The following is a 6,424-nucleotide window of genomic DNA, read 5'->3' as shown; positions in this document are numbered from 1 at the left end:
ACAAATATTACACTTTCTTACATAAAATTGTTACCATCTGCTTACCACCCAGGTGCTAAATGATGAAGTATTGTGAATGAAAAGCTTGTATTACTAAAAGCTTTGAAGACTTATGCTTCATTCTTCACATTGGTATTTCTAATCATTTGATTTTCCAAGCTATGTTTAAATAAGGTTTTGTTTTTCCAAACTATATAAAGGGATAACTAGCTTCAAGATTTAGGGGTTTTTTCCACCTTAGGCCATTTGAGTATTTCCAACTTTTTATACTAACATATATTTTATTAGGATGAAGATATTAAAAAAGCTATACTTAATATTATATTATAAATGAACATCCATAGACAATGTTTAATAATTGGAAATATTTTTAAGAAAATAGATTGCTTAGCAAATCCTAGGTTTGGTACAGAATTAAAGAGCTCAGCTGAACTATCATAGAATCTGTATATTCTACAAAGAACCATGTTTGGTTATTTTTTAATATAATTTAAAATTTATCAAACTGGAACCACTTTCTTCTTCAATTTTCAAACAGCCAATGGAAACACATTGAAGAGAGTATAAGCAATAATAATTTTGTCCCCCATTCATTGGTTTCTTCAAAAAAAATTGAGCATCTCCTCAGCTGACAAGCACTGGGCTTTAAGATTTGCTATTGCTATGTTGACACCAATTCTCTAATATTTGTGGGACATGTAATCTAGTTGTTTTCTGCTTAAACAATCATTAGGAAATTTTTCAAGTTCTTTTCATTATTGAGAAACAAGAAAAAGACAGTAGAAGTCAGATTGTTAGGAAAAATGTCCAAATAAATATGATTTATAATTATCTCCTTTGGGGAAAATAAGTCTCTGTTTTTAATAATTTTGTTTATATCACTAAGAACCAGCAATGAAATGGTTTTTATTTCTGGTCAAAAATTCTGAATTTAAAGAGAAAGCAATAGAATTTATGAATAAATATACTAATCACAAAATAGATAATTTTCAGAGGAATCGTGAATGTCCCAAACTGACAAAAGAAGTAGAATATTTAAATCATCAAGTGTCCTTGGGAAAAAAATGGATTATACAAAGCAAATATAACTCTAAGAAAATATTATAGAAATACCTTTAAATATATAGTAAAGGAAGAACACCAAGGAAAAGTGAAATTTTAAAAACAATAGGTCAGATCATTGAGTATGGGGGCAGCTTTTGAGATTTGTGTGTTTTTTTTGAAATTATAGTCTAGCCTATGGATATGGAACCATGTCTAAGGGACCTGCAGTCGGCATTGATCTTGGCACCACCTATGTTTGCGTGGGTGTCTTCCAGCATGGAAAAGTGGAGATAATGACCAACAATCGGGGAACCCAGCTATCCCAAGCTATGTCACCTTCACTGACAAAGAATGATTGATCAGTGATGCTGCAAAGAATCAGGTTGCAATGTGCCCCACCAACACAGTTTTTGATGCCAAATGTCTGATAAGACAGAGATTTGATGATGCTGTTGTCCAGTCTAATATGAAGCACTGGTGGTGGATGATGCAGGCAGGCCCAAAGTCCAAGTAGAATACAAGGGTGAGACAAAAAGTTTCTATCTAGAGGAGGTATCTTTTATGGTTGGGACAAAGATGAGGGAAATTGAAGAGGCCTACCTTTACCACTGGCCTACTGTTACCATTGCTGTGGTCACAGTGCCAGCTTACTTCAGTGACTCTCAGCATCAGTCAACCAAAGATGCTGGAACGATTGCTGGTCTCAATGTATTTAGGACAATTAGCCAACTGCCATTGTTATTGCTTATGATTTAGACAAAAAGGTTGGAGCTGAAAGAAATGTGCTAATTTTTATTTAGGAGGTGGCATTTTTGATGTGTCAATCTTCACTATTGAGGTCAAATCCACAGCTGGAGACACCCACTTAGGTGGAGAAGATTTTGATAACCGTGTGGTCAATGTTTATCTCTGAGTTCAAGCAAAAGCATAAGAAGGACATCCCATCCATGAAAACAAAAGAGCTGTCCAACGTCTCCATACTGCATGTGAAAGAGCTAAGCATACCCACTCTTCCAGCAAACAGGCTAGTACTGAGATTGATTCTCTTTATGAAGGAATCAACTTCTATACCTCCATTACCTGTGCTTGATTTGAAGAGTTGAATCCTGTTCCGTGGCACCCTTGATACTGTAGAAAAATCTCTTTGAAATGCCAAGTTAGACAAGTTACATATCCGTGATATTGTACTGGTGGGTGGTGCTACTCATATCCCCCAGATTCAGAAGCTTTTGTAGAACGTCAATGGAAAAGAACAGAATAAGAGCATCAACCCTGATGATGCTGACGCTTATGGTGCAGCTGTCCAGACAGCCATTTTATCTGAACATAAGCCTAAAAATGTTCAAGATTTGCTGCTCTTGGATGTCACTCCTCTTTCCCTTGGTATTGAAACTTCTGGTGGAGTCGTGATTGTCCTTATTAAGCGCAATACCACCATTCCTACTGAGGAGGCACAGAGCTTCACCAACTACCCTGATAACCAGCCTGGTGTGCTCATTCAGATATATAAAGGTGAGCATGCCATAACCAAGGATAACAACCTGCTTGGCAAGTTTGAACTCACAGGCACATCTCCTGCACCCCTTGGTGTTCCTCAGATTCAAGTCACTTTTGATATTGATGACAATGGCATCCTCGATATCTCTGACATAGATAAGAGTACAGGAAAAAAGAACAAGATTACCATCACTAATGACAGAGATTGTTCGGGCAAGGAGGACATTGAGAACCTGGCTTAGGAAGCTTAAAAGTACAAAGCTGAAGACAAAAAGTAGAGGGACAATATGTCATCCAAGAATTCTCTGGAGTCTTATGCATTCAACATGGAAGTGACTGTTGAAGATGAGAAACTTCAAGGCAAGATAACTGATGAAGACAAATACAAGATTTTAACAAATGTAATGAAATCATTGACTGGCTGTATAAGAATCAGACTGCAGAGAAGGAAGAATTAAACATCAGCAGAAAGAGCTGGAGAAGGTCTGCAACCCCACCATCACCAAGCTGTTCCAGAGTGCAGGAGGCATGCCAGGAGGAAAGCTTGGAGGGTCACCTCTCTGGTGGTGGTACTTCCTCTGGGCCCACTATTGAAGAGGTTGATAATGTCAGTCCAAGTACAGAGTTTGCATTATTCTACACAGTAAAATATGGAAGGGCCCAAATTTGTAGCAAATTACTGGGCATTCTCAATACTTGCATATAGAATGGGTACACAGGTAAAGGAAATAACATTGTACTTTATAAGCACTGTATTGCAAATGGAAAATGCAATGTCTTAAATAAAACTATTTAAAATTGGCAAAAAAATCCTCAATAGGTCAAAGTATATGACAATTTGAGACTTCAATTTCAAAATGAAATATGGCAAATTGAATTTAGCAATACATTAAAATAATTGTTCAGAATGGTCAGGGAATTTTTATTCTAATATCCCAGAATGATTGAACATTAGGCAATATTTGCATATAATTAATCATAAAATAAAATGCTTGAAAGAAATTATATGGTAATATTGATTTTTTTCATTTTTTAAATTTTAATTTGTTATATATGACAGCAGAATGCATTAATTCATATTATATGGAGAGAGCAGAATTTTTTATATCTCTGGTTGAACACAAAGTAGAGTCACATCATTCATGTCTTCATTCATATACTTAGGGTAATGATGTCCTTCTCATTCCACCGTATTTCCTATCCCCATGCCCCCTCCCTTCTCCTCCCTCCCCTTTTCCCCATTTGGAGTTCATCTAATCCTCCCATGCCCCATCCCACCACATTATGAATCAGCATCCTTAAATCAGAGAAGACATCTGGCGTTTGATTTTTTAAGATTGACTAACTTCACTTAGCATTATATTCTCCAACTCCATTCATTTACCTGCAAATACCATGATTTTATTCTCTTTTAATGTTGAATAATATTCCATTGTGTATATATATCACATTTTTTTTTATCCATTCATCTACTGAAGAACATCTAGGTTGGTTCCACAGTTTAGCTATTGTGCTGCTCTAAACATTGATGTGGCTGTGTCCCTGTAATATGCTGTTTTTAAGTTCTTTGGGTATAGACTGAGAAGTGGGATAGCTAGGTCAAATGGTGGTTCCATAACCAGTTTTCCAAAGATTCTCCATACTGCTTTCCTTATTGGCTTCACCAATTTGCAGTTCTACCAGCAATGTATGAGTGTGCCTTTTCCCCCACATCCTCTTTTAAATACATCTTCAGATTGATTTTAGAAATTTACTAATTCAGTAAGAATTAAAGGATGGTTTAGAACATCCTGTTTCAAACAAACTGCTAAGTTTATTTACAGGGTTTGACATAGTGTCATCGCCACTAAAATAAGTGTGATAATCAGGATGTGATGATTGCTATAACAAGCAGTCCTCCAAGTTTGTGACTCACCCAATAAAATTTGTTCATACACCATTTCCCTATGAGAGTTCTCAGCCCGGTAGTTTGGGTCAGCAGCTCTCCACTAAGTGCAGAGTCAGCAGTCAGACAGTTGGTTTTTTGGTCTGAAATCCAGTGAGGAATTGGAACATTTGGTCTTAAGCCCCAGTTAGGAAGAAAGAAAGAGTAAGGGAGATCACTTGGGAAGATTTTAAGGAACAGGCTTTGAAATGATATATATATATATCATTTTTACTATATCCCTTCTAATCCTTTGAGCAAAGAAGGGTGGAAAATACCATCTAGTTGTATTCCAAGAAGGAGAAGAAAACTGCGGTCTGGTAAATGCATAGAAGTTTCTTCCTTGAGAAAATCCAGCCAAGACTTCCTCCTTCTGTTACTAGTTTGAATAATCATTCTAGGAATGCTACCTAAAACAATCATCTGATACAGGAACAAACAGTAAAAATATTGATAAAAGTAGGAAAAATAATAATTATTTACTGATTACCCCCATATAAAAAATAAAAGTTTTAGAAATAGTAGCAATTTGGTAAGTATACCAGTTGCAAAATGATTATACAAAATACAGTAGTTTTCTTATACAACAACAATAATATCAGTTAAATAGCATAAGGAAAACATTTAGAGATACACATAAAAAGAACTATGTGAATCCTAGAGGAATAAGCCATTAAAATTATAGAACTACATAGGGAAAACCTTGTATCATTGGAGAAATATGTTCCTATACAGAAGTATTCAATGGAGTAAATAGATCTATTCTCCCACCCTCCAAAAAAATAAAACTATAAATTTAATGCAGCTTCTAGGAAAATCTCATGATAATTTTGTTTAAATTTCATAAAATAGTTCTAGAATTTATGTGAAATAATAAATAGTGTTTTGAGAAAAGCAAGGCTAAGTTTGTCATATCAAGCAGTATTTATTCTAAAGCTATAGTATTCAAAACAGTGTATTAGGGATGCCAAAGAGCAGAAGAAAAATATTTTTAAAAACACTAACACTAAAGTAATGATAAAGTGCCAGAATGATGCCACTCGTAGTTATATGATGAAAAATGCAGGATAAAGCAGGGAAAAACTCAGGCAGAGAATATAGCTCAGTGGTAAAGCACTTGCCTAGCATGCATGAAGCCCTGGGTTTGATCCCCCCTCTCTGTCACACACACACACACACACACACACACACACAAAGAAATTGAAAAAAATTTCTGTTTTTCAATAAATATTTTTCATTTGTAGAAAATACTTTAGGAAGGTCAATTCACAATTTTAAATAACATGTCAGAATATATTGCATATTAATAGATGAATTAAAGATGCCATAAAGGCAGTAAGAGTAGCATTCAATATTATGTACTGGGGAAGTTATTTTTAAGGACAATGCCAAAGGTAGAATCCATCCACACAATTCTGTGTTTTAAAATTCTGCAAATATTCACTGACAGCCAAATATATACTGGGCACGAGTGCTCAGTATTGCCCTATTTTCCATGTTCTGAACATCTAAACTATTATACAAATATTGAATGTAACTGAATACTAACATGAAGGATAATTATAGGAAAATACAAGTCATGATGTGTAAAGGTGAACTTTTTCAATCCAAAATTCTTCATCACAAAAAGCTCTGCCAAAACAGTAAAGATATTAAGAAAATAACAGGTATTTGATCATCACTGAGGCAAAATACCTGAAAAAATCAACTTAATAAAAGAAAAGCCTTATTTTCTCTCACAGTTCTAGAGTTTCAGCCTGTGGTTGGTTGGTTCCATTGGTTTTGGGCCTTGGATGAAGCAGAACATCATGATAGGGAATATGTGGTGGAGCAATGCTACTCACCTCATGATGCTGGTAAGCAAAGAAAGAGTCAGAAGGGGCTAGGGTCCCAATATTTCCTCTGAGGGCACCCAAATGACCTGACTTCCTTATAGGAGGCCCCACCTCTTAAAGAGGA

General features: G+C 35.5%; 1 pseudogene across 1 annotated transcript; it reads left to right on the top strand.

Annotated features, from left to right (window-relative positions):
* Positions 1-1,198: 1,198 nt before the first annotated feature.
* LOC107142355 lies at positions 1,199-3,247 on the top strand (annotated as a pseudogene). The gene has a single exon (XR_001503548.2). The product of XR_001503548.2 is annotated as a heat shock cognate 71 kDa protein-like (transcript).
* Positions 3,248-6,424: the final 3,177 nt, after the last annotated feature.

This window comes from Marmota marmota, unplaced genomic scaffold (assembly GCF_001458135.2).
Source record: "Marmota marmota marmota unplaced genomic scaffold, marMar, whole genome shotgun sequence".
Taxonomy (NCBI): domain Eukaryota; kingdom Metazoa; phylum Chordata; class Mammalia; order Rodentia; family Sciuridae; genus Marmota; species Marmota marmota.
This window is presented reverse-complemented; position numbering and strand designations above follow the sequence as displayed.